Genomic DNA, 11,265 nt, shown 5'->3' on the forward strand with positions numbered 1-11,265 from the left:
TGATAATACAATACAGTTTAAAGCATACGTAACAATTATTTAAATCCATCAAATACAAAAAACTTATGTAGTTTAACAATAACGATAATTCAAGTCCAAAATTATTAAAAAAATTTATTTGTAGTTTAACGATAACTATAATTCAATTTAATTAAATACAAAAAAGCTTATGTAGTTCAACGATAACAAAATCTAATACAATGACATGCCCACAGGAACAAGGTAAATACGGACTTCATGAGCGGCAAGTTCGGCAAAGGTGAACTAGAAGATGATTTTGAAGAAAAATGCATGTCTCCCCAAATGCATAGTCGTATAGGCAAGAAGTCAATAGGGGAAAGGAGCAAAAGTCAAAGAGACAATGATGGTTGGCTGCAAAAGGGATCATCTACTTGGCATGTCCAATCATCCGACTAAGTTTCAAAATTCTGGGCCTAGTGCTTCTTTTAAAAGTTATGAAATGGAAATTGTTTCTCATGTTCAGGTCCAGTGACCCCCAAAATAAATAGGGGTCATAAACTCTGCATGTGCAATCATCCTATTAAGTTTTAACATACTGATTGAAAAAAACATCTATGTTGTATACCACATAAAAGTGGTCTTTTTTATAAAAAAGTTACAATATAAGTTATTTATAGTAACAACTAAGGGAAGTTAATCTTTAAACCCCCCCCCCCCCTCCCCCCAAAAAGGTTGCAAGTCCACACAAAAATCTTACCAGGTAGAGACAGGTCAAAATACATCTCAGAATTGGATGTATCATGCATGTTGCATTACAGAAAAGTGATCTCGATTTTTCCCTAAGACTAGTAATGAAAAAGTTGCAATATAAGCTATTTATAGTAACAACAAAGGGAAGTAATTCTAAAGAAGGGACCTGCGCATAACACTCCGTCTCATGATGGTGTACAATTGTGCCAAGTTACATCAAAATCCGTCTATGCATGAAGAAGAAATGCTTCGGACAAAGTTATTCTTGTATCTGAACTTTAGCCTCTAAGTGTGACCTTGACCTTAGACCTAGGGACCTGGTTCTTGCGCATGACACTCCGTCTCGTGGTGGTTAACATTTGTGCCAAGTAATATAAAAATCCCTCCATGCATGAAGAAGAAATGCTCCGAACAGTTTTCATTCTTGTATCCTTTGACCTCTAATTGTGACCTTGACCTTAGACCTAGGGACCTGGTTCTTGCGCATGACACTCCCTCTCATGATGGTAAGCAATTGTGCCAAGTTTCATCAAAATTCATCCATGCATGAAGAAGAAATGCTCCGGACAGTCATTATTGAATTTAACCTTTGACCTCTGTGACCTTGACCTTTGAGATAGGAACCTGCGGTTTGCGCATGATACTCCGTCTCACTGAGGTTAACATTCATGCCAAATATAAACGAGATATCTCCATGCATGTCAAAGTTACAGTCCGGACATGTAATCAAATCCGGACACAAGCACGCACGGTTGCACATACACTGAACAGACCTAGTGACCTGGTTCTTGCGCATGACACTCCGTCTCATGATGGTGAGCAACTGTGCCAAGTTTCATCAAAATCCCTCCATGCATGAAGAAGATATGCTCCGGACGTCACCTGCCGGCCCGCCAGGGGCGTTCCCATAATACGTCCAATTTTTCAAACGGGCGTATAAAAAGGGCAATAATTCTTAGAAAATGATCCTTGATAGAGTTACCTCCTCTTGTCTAACAAATTGGGTCATCACAATAAATTATGTTTAGTATCATGTCAATACCTATGATAAGATATTGGGTAATTGGACTGAAAACTGAAAATTCAAGGTCGAAAAAGGGCAATAGCTCAACAAAAAAAATCATTGAAAGTCACCTAGTCAACAGAATGAGGTCACCACTGTAAAGAAGAAAAATACCTTGTTACACTGTATTGAGAAATTGGAGACTGACGGACAGTAAGAGGTATTTACTCTGTAAAAACTAATCACAGGGTTACCTGCATTGCAATGAATACAAGAGCGCCGCCAAGCAGGGCAATATACGCCCAAAGGGTTACATCAGAGGATGGGCGCAAAATTTAAAGAACTTGACTGTTGAAGCCCAAAGGACAGGAACAAACAAGAGCACCGCCTTGCGGGTGCTGACGCTCATCTGATTTTTTTTGTGTAATAGAAATATTGTCCTACCCATGATTTTCTAAGTCTAAAAAGGGCCATCATTCTTGCAAAAAGCAGGATAGAGTTATGTTTCTTGATGTACAGTGTCCACTTATGATGGTGAAAAACTGTTGCAAGTTTTAAAGCAATGTTTATGAGAAAAGTTGACTTAAACATAATACTCAACCAAGAAAATGATTTTCTAAGTCCAAAAGGGACAATACTTATTGCAAAAAGCAGGATGGAGTTATGTTGCTTGCTGTACAGGGTCAGCTTATGATGGTGAACAAGTGTTGCAAGTTTCAAAGCAATAGCTTTGATAGTTTAAGAGAAAAAGTTGACCTAAACATAAAACTTAACCAAGAAATCTGATATTTTCTAAGTCCAAAAGGGGCCATAAATCTTGCAAAAGCAGGATGGAGTTATGTTTCTTGCTATAAAGGGTCAACTTATGATGGTGAACAAGTGTTGCAAGTTTTAAAGCAATAGCTTTGATAGTTTAGGATAAAAGCTGACCTAAACATAAAACTTAACCAAGAAAACTGATTTTCTAAGTCCAAAAGGGGCAATAAATCTTGCAAAAAGCAAGATGGAGTTATGTTTCTTGATGTACAGGGTCTGCTTATGATGGTGAACAAGTATTCCAAGTTTCAAAGCAATAGCTTTGATAGTTTAGGAGAAAGTTGACCTAAACATAAAACTTAACCAAGAAATCTGATATTTTCTAAGTACAAAAGGGGCCATAAATCTTGCAAAAAGCAAGATGGAGTTATGTTTCTTGCTATACAGGGTCAGCTTATGATGGTGAACAAGTATTCCAAGTTTCAAAGCAATGCTTTGATAGTTTAGGAGAAAAGCTGACCTAAACATAAAACTTAACCAGGCAACGCCGACGCAGACGCCGACGCCGACGCCGACAACCGCTCAAGTGATGACAATAACTCATCATTTTTTTTCAAAAAATCAGATGAGCTAAAAAAAGAAGAAAATCCAAAAAATTCTTACAATGTACAGATATGTCAAAATACACCTAAAAATTGGAGGTACCATCCATGTTGTACCATAGAAAAGTGGGTCTCGGTTTTGCCCAATGGCAAATAATAAAAAAGTTTCAAAATAAGCTATTTATAGTAACAAAAAAGGGAAGTAATACAAAAAAATTATTGTAAGAGAACAAAAAAGGGATCTGCCAAATAAAAACAAGAGCACTGCAATGCAGAGCAATATACACAAAGCAAAGTCATATATGACATTTGACCACCAAGTGTGACCTTGACCTTGAAGCGAGTCATCTAAAACATGCCCTCTGCACGTCGCCTCAGTGTGGTGAACATTTGTGCCAAGTTTCTTTGGAATCCTCCAAGCAGTTCAAGAGTTACAGAGCAGACACGAAACACACTTATATGACCTTTAAACCCTAAGTGTGACCTTGACCTTGAACCTAGTCATCCAAAACAAGCGCTCTGCACGTCGTCTCCATGTGGTGAACATTTGTGTCAAGTTTCTTTGAAATCTTTCAAGGGGTTCAAGAGTTACAGAGCGGACACGAAATTGCTAACGGACGGACGGACAGACGGACACCGGCGTCATAACATAATACATCCCTTCGGGCGTATAAAAATGTGTAAAAGTGAACAAGTTTTTCAAGTTTCAAATGGTTACCTTTGACAGTTTTTGAGAAAAACAAAATTTAAGTAACGCAGACGATCAATAATTTGATTTTCTGATAAAAATAGTAAAAGAATAAACAAAGAATGTGTTAGAATAAACTCTCTTTTGACCTTTGACCAAAGTGTGACCTTGACCATGGTTATATGGATGCGACTTGTGTGCAACACATCAGAGTGAAGATATGCGACAACAAATTTGAAATTCTCTAAGGGGTCTCAACAACAAGAGCTGTCCGTAAGACAACACGCTCCACTATTCGGTGATTTGACAGTAAAATGAATATATGTCTCAACAGGAGACCTCTACTTTAAAAGGAAGATACATCAAGGGGCATAATTCTGTCAAGAACACATATTAGAGTTATTGGGATTGCTACCACACATGCAGATGATGATGATAAAGTGGTCACTATCTTTTAAAGTACCAAAGGTATGTCTATAAACGAAGCTTTCCAAAAAATTTAACATGAAAATAATTCCAAGTATAACAAGTTTGTGACCTTAACCTAAGTATAACACCTTGGTGACCTTGACCTTGGGTATAATGGGCCGACCCCCTGTACATACTTTGTTTGTATGCTGGACAATGTTTATGTAAAGTTACAGAAAGATATAAGCAATAATAACAAAGCTATGACAGAAAAACAAAGGTTGCCGAAAAACTTTAACCTTAAAAATAACCAAAGACGTCACTATAACACCTTGGTGACATTGACCTTGGCGCGTTATATTATTTCAAAGTGTTTGCCGATTTGATCAGTCGTGATCAAATCAACAGATGCTTACTGAAGTATTAAACTGGCGGTACAGCCGGTTTGTAACATTAAATATTGACCCCATTGATCAAAATTTAATGTTGAAATGTTGGTGGGGCCATTTCTCAATGTTGAAAAAGGATGTTTTGATCAAAATTTAATGCTGAAATGTTGACGGGGTCAATTCTCAACGTTGAAAAAGGACCCTTTGATCAAAATTTGATGTTGAAATGTTGACGGGGTCAATTCTCAACGTTGAAAAGGATCTATGGGGCCAATTTTCAACGTGGTCAGTATTTAATGTTACACTGGCGCGTAATAAACCGAATCGAGTCCATTTTTCAACAACTGTTGATTTCTCAGACTTCCAATAAAAAATTCATTGCTTTCCTGTGTAGAAAATACTAGTAACATTATTAAAAAGGTACCATTAGCATTATACACAAACGATCAAGTTTTCTTATTTCAAAGCGTTTGCTGACTTGATCAATTGTGATCAAATATGCTTACTAAAAGGAGACCTCATTCAGTTGCCATGTGATGTTGGCGAGATTTGCTCTATACGCCTTTCAAGTTGCCAATCTATTTTTCTTTGGTATAATATACAAGTTTGGAGTCATGCTGTGAAATATTTAAAGAGCGTGAAAAGTTTTTGACTTGATTGTTCAAAGAATATTAAGTTCTAGATATTTTTTTTTACTAAGATCCTTTATGAATACTGGCCCAGATCTAGTTTAACAATATCAATAATTCAAATCACTACTGTATGTTTTTATTTTATGCCTTCTTTTGGTTCATAAATATCATTCAGAGATCAGGCTATATGACTATCTGTATCGAGCAGTGAACTTGTTCGCTTTCTACAGTATATAATCATGGGCCTATATCACCAATACTGGTATTAAACAAAAGCTCATGACGTCAACAAGACCGCTTCAAAGTTCTTTAAGTTATGTAGTTTGAGCAAATTGACATAGCTCAATTTCGAAAACTGACATACTTTCACACACACTAAAACCCTTGTGAAAACTTAAATCACACGCAAGTCCACATTAAAGACATTACAGTATATCTCCAAATCCTCTGGCTGACCGTCAAATCCTCCCTGCCTGCAGCAGACGCACCCGTCACACCTTTCTGTAATAATATTGAATGTTTTGTTTTGATATAATTCATTAATATTAAGTACTTGTGTAAAACAATGTCAATGATAGAATGATTCTGGAGCAAAGACGCATTATTTGTTTAAATTGTTTCTGAAACTTAAATTTATGTTTTAAGCAAAATTTAAGGATGAAGATTTGGTTCTTTAATTTTATATCAGTTCAACCATCCTGAATCCTGCAGTAAAACCTGAATCAAATTATGCTGACCTTTTTAGTGCAACACCAAAAACAAAGAAGTAAAGCTGAAGATTATCAAGAGCTCAAGTTACATTTAATGTTGTAAATTTTCTGACTTATCCAAAAAGCATCAACACTGAACAATAGAAAAGCAATAGAATCTAAGCCTACCTTAAATTTCAATCCACCTTTTTTGAATGGAGCATGTTTTAAAAACAGCATCCTCAGCTTCTTTTTTTTGTTATTGTCATGAGTTTTCATAAGAGCATCTGAAAAAAAAAACATTACAGTGGTGTAAAAGTTGTAATCAAATTGCCGTTATCACAAAAGAGGCATCCACATTAGGCGCCATGCTCACATGTTAATTTAAATCTTACATTATATAATGAAACAACAAATGAAATTTAAAACTATCTAAAATAGCTATTTAAATGGATTCCCGCTTGATTATGATGTTTTAGATAAAACAACAAATGAGACTGAAAAATGGTTTGAGAACTATGAGGCCCAGCTGAGCTTTTTCTTTTCTGAATTGTCCCCAAAAAAATTACCTGTCAGTGATGATGATTTATGTTATCAATATTCTAAACATGTTGTTTTTTTTAATTATCAAGCTACCTATCCTCTTTCTCTGGACATGTTAAAAACAAATTTACTCCACACTGTAACAGTACTTACTGAACTTACTCAATATTGACCTGCAGCCAGCATTGGCCTGCAGATAGCCAGGTCTTCCAGTTACTTTTCTCCTCTCATTCCTTTCAGGGAATACAATGACCAAACCTTATTCCATCCCGTAAAAGTCATCATCAGACGACATGTGGTGTCAACATCTTTGCTACCGAATGTGCAATAATATTGGGACTGTAAAAAGGAAACAGAACAACAGTTAAACTATTGTAAATATGTAGGTCCAATCAGTTCTACAGCAATCGTATTGACAAGAGTAGATCGCATTATAAGAACAAGACAGTACTCATTGAATAAACTTTTTATGCCATTAATGGTATCAAATGATTCAATTTCAGTCATTAAACCTTTAAAATTTAAATAACTAGAGCTATCACTGAAGGTGATGAATACCTCCATATCGTATGGCACCTAAATTGCTTATTTTCTGAAGACATTGACTTTAAAAAGTATCTCAAGTCAAGGTGGAGGTCAAAGTAACATGTAAATGCACGTGTTCCTTGCGCTCAAGATGGTGATGTGCATGTAAAATTATTTGAAAATTTAGAGAGCAGTTTAGGAGACATAACTGTACGTTAAGAATTTAACTTAAAAATTTACATCATGCAAAGCTTGGTATCTACATGCATTTATACCATCTCTCATGTCTCACTTGACATGAGGATCGTACCAATTAAGGTATTCGCCACCTCTCCGTGTGAACAGGCCTGAAGATTGACAAAGAAACATGAGATAGCTTTCAGATTTGAACTGGTTTTACTAGGTATGACATACTTAAATATTTACATCATGCAAGTCTTGGTATCTACATGCATTTGTACCACCTCTCCTAATCTATCCTACTTGGCACGAGGATCGTAACATTTAAGGTATTCGCCACCTCTCCATGTAAACAGGCCTGAGGATTGACAAAGAAACACGAGATTTGAACTGGTTTTTACTACGTATGACAAACTTAGGTATTTACATCATGCAAGTCTTGGTATCTACATGCATTTGTACCACCTCTCCTGTCCTACTTGGCATGAGGATCGAACCATTTAAGGTATTTGCCACCTCTCCATGTAAACAGGCCTGAGGATTGACAAAAAACATGAGATAGCTTTCAGATTTGAATTGAATTGGTTTTTTTAACCTATACTGTGTTGGTGTGCTGTAAAACCCAACTAAATTAATTAGTTTTACTATATTGTATGAAGTACTTTGAGTATTTACATCATGCAAGTCTTGGTATCTACATGCATTTGTACCACCTCTTCTTAGTTCTACTTTGCACAAGGATCATACCATTTAAGGTACATTGTATTCGCCACCTCTCCATGTAAACAGGCCCGAGGATTGACAAAAGAAACAGGTAATAGCTTTCAGGCTTGAATTAGTTTACTATGACATACTAAGTAGTGACTAATCTTGGTATCTACATGCATTTGTACCACCTCTCCTGTCCTACTTGGCATGAGGATCGGACCAATTAAGGTATTCGCCACCTCTCCATGTAAACAGGCCTGAGGATTGACAAAGAAACACGAGATATCTTCTAGATTTGAATTGGTTCTACTATATAGCTTTCAGACTTGAATTAGTTTACTATGACATACTAAGTAGTGACATGCAAATCTTGGTATCTACATGCATTTGTACCACCTCTCCTGTCCTACTTGGCATGAGGATCGGACCAATTAAGGTATTCGCCACCTCTCCATGTAAACAGGCCTGAGGATTGACAAAGAAACACGAGATATCTTCCAGATTTGAATTGGTTTTACTGTAGCTTTCAGACTTGGAATTAGTTTACAATGACATACTAAGTAGTGACATGCAAATCTTGGTATCTACATGCATTTGTACCACCTCTCCTGTCCTACTTGGCATGAGGATCGGACCAATTAAGGTATTCGCCACCTCTCCATGTAAACAGGCCTGAGGATTGACAAAGAAACACGAGATATCTTCCAGATTTGAACTGGTTCTACTATATAGCTTTCAGAATTGAATTAGTTTACTATGACATACTAAGTAGTGACATGCAAATCTTGGTATCTACATGCATTTGTACCACCTCTCCTGTCCTACTTGGCATGAGGATCGGACCAATTAAGGTATTCGCCACCTCTCCATGTAAACAGGCCTGAGGATTGACAAAGAAACACGAGATATCTTCCAGATTTGAATTGGTTTTACTGTAGCTTTCAGACTTGGAATTAGTTTACAATGACATACTAAGTAGTGACATGCAAATCTTGGTATCTACATGCATTTGTACCACCTCTCCTGTCCTACTTGGCATGAGGATCAGACCAATTAAGGTATTCGCCACCTCTCCATGTAAACAGGCCTGAGGATTGACAAAGAAACACGAGATATCTTCCAGATTTGAATTGGTTTTACTGTAGCTTTCAGACTTGGAATTAAGTTTGGTAAAGGGATCTCAGATCGGCTAAATCTCAGACTAGGCATTCGGTAACCCAGACGGCTAGATACACCCTTGAGTTAATTTTATTAATTCAATCAGGTTTTCTGAAAATTTATTTTCATAAGTACGCAGCTTATCTGAAGCTCTGATTTAATACTTATATAGTTAAAAATATAAATATAATCTGAAAAGTAGATCCCTTGGAAGCACCGAGAACAAAACAATTTTAACAAACAGTGAAAATTGCAGACTCAGTTTGATTGAGTCTGTTCATGAGCAGTTATGGATAATGTAACACTGCCCACGCCCCCTATCACCGGCTTAAGCAGTAATCAATCTTCAAATCTAAATGAGTTGATATCAATGATCCCGAAGGACCAGAAAATACATCAACACTGAGATGAAGTCGGGGCGACTTTTATGGCCGCCACACAGCACTTAACATCCGCTGTTGTGCTGTAAATATAATCTGAAAAGTAGATCCCGTGAAAGCACTAAAAGACTTCGAAACAGAAATTAAATAGTTGCGGTCGCACTGGTCGAGAGGGCTAAGACGCTTTCCTATGGAGGCGAAGGCCCCTGGTTCGAATCCTGGCTACTCCCACTGCGGTGTGTCCTTGGGCAAGGCACTTTATCACGACTGCCTCAGTCGACCCAGCTGTAAATGGGTACAAGCAAATTGCAGGGGGTGAGGTATAATTGGTGTTAACTGTTCTTAATATAGGGTCGCAGAAAAGCTCTAGAGAGCTTATGTTAATTGTTTCACCAAGCGATGGTAAATAAAACTTACCTTTACCAGTGCTGAATATTATAAGGAAAGTTTCTTGTTTAACAGAAGTGGGTGGGGTATGGCAGCAGTTTGCATTCTTTTTTTTTCTTTACAGAAACTAGACTTTAGGGTTTTTACTGAATAAATTTCATGTTGCTGTTAACGAACGCATATGTAGGCTATTTGATCTGCAACAAAATCTTGACTTGGCCCAAATCGGGTCGCCCAAATCTTGGGATAACTTTGCGCCAAAATGAATTCAAGAATAATCTGGAGTATATAAGTATTAATTTATATGTACTTACCTCAGTCTTACGTAAAACACCAGATATATCGATAGTTAATTGAAAGGAGATTTTATTCAGTTGTTCTAATGTGTAACAGTATCACCGAGAGACACCAAAAATACTAACGGACTTTGTAAACATTCGGCGCGCATGCACATGATGCAGATATTCAGGTGTCAGTATACGGGCATGACTAGATACCGGAAAGGGCCCTTTCCGTGATATTTGATCGGAAAGGGCCTAACATGATCGGAAAGGGCCTGCCATATGTTTATTATTGGAAGTGATTTAACTATTTCTTCATATTTCATTATGACATAATAAAAGAAAATAAATTACGAAAAAAAGTTATCAATTTGTTATTTTTAAATGAAAATACGAGTATCAATACTCGAATTTTAAATGAATTATAGATAAAATACGGGTCATGACATATACCGCGCTGATCGGAAAGGGCTTAACATGATCGGAAAGGGCCTGCTATATGTTATTATTGGAACTAATTTTATTAATTTTTTCACATTTCATTAACAAATAAAAAAGAAATTATTTAAGATAAAAAAATTATCAATATTCGATTTTTAAATATGAATTATGGACAAAATACGGGTCATGACATAAACCGCGCTGATCGGAAAGGGGTTAACATGATCGGAAAGGACCTGCTATATGTTTTATTATTGGAAATTGTTTATTTATTTCTTCATATTTCATTTATCAAATCAAAAAGAGAAGAACATACGAAAAAAATATATGAATTTTTGATTTTTACATAAAGCGCGCTGATCGGAAAGAGCTTAACATGATCGGAAAGGGCCTGTTATATGTTTATTATTGGAAATTATTTATTTCTTTCTTCATATTTCATTTATCAAATCAAAAAGAAAAGAACTTAAGAAAAAAAACATTTATTTTTATTTTTAAATGAATTATTGACAATATACGCGTCAGTACATAAACTAAATGTATTTTAGTTATATGTTTTAACTCCGTGTAAATTGCACATTGATGAGATGATAATAAATACAGATCTCCCTTAAATATTTATAAAACATGTATTTATTTGAAGTTTAATAATAACAAATATTCTTGCAATATACTTTTAAAGTTTATTGCTCATCGTTCTGTTAAAAGTACCTTATAATTGTTATTAACGAACGGACAGGTTATTCATATGTCACCTATCAATCAACAAGTTGAGTAAACACTG

At 36.1% G+C, this 11,265-nt stretch overlaps 1 long non-coding RNA gene across 3 annotated transcripts; it reads right to left on the reverse strand.

The window, feature by feature from the left end:
* Nucleotides 1-5,233: 5,233 nt before the first annotated feature.
* On the reverse strand, nucleotides 5,234-10,208 carry LOC123542765 (uncharacterized). 3 transcript variants are annotated; one of them, XR_008371124.1, is made up of 4 exons: nucleotides 10,074-10,208; nucleotides 6,584-6,760; nucleotides 6,068-6,165; nucleotides 5,234-5,690 (listed from the first exon to the last, which is right to left on the reverse strand). It is a non-coding gene; the product is annotated as an uncharacterized LOC123542765 (long non-coding RNA). The 3 variants fall into 3 exon arrangements; XR_008371126.1 differs by lacking the exon at nucleotides 10,074-10,208 and adding an exon at nucleotides 7,361-9,705; XR_008371125.1 differs by lacking the exon at nucleotides 10,074-10,208 and adding an exon at nucleotides 7,373-9,697.
* Nucleotides 10,209-11,265: the final 1,057 nt, after the last annotated feature.

This window comes from Mercenaria mercenaria, chromosome 1, assembly GCF_021730395.1.
Source record: "Mercenaria mercenaria strain notata chromosome 1, MADL_Memer_1, whole genome shotgun sequence".
NCBI classification, from domain to species: domain Eukaryota; kingdom Metazoa; phylum Mollusca; class Bivalvia; order Venerida; family Veneridae; genus Mercenaria; species Mercenaria mercenaria.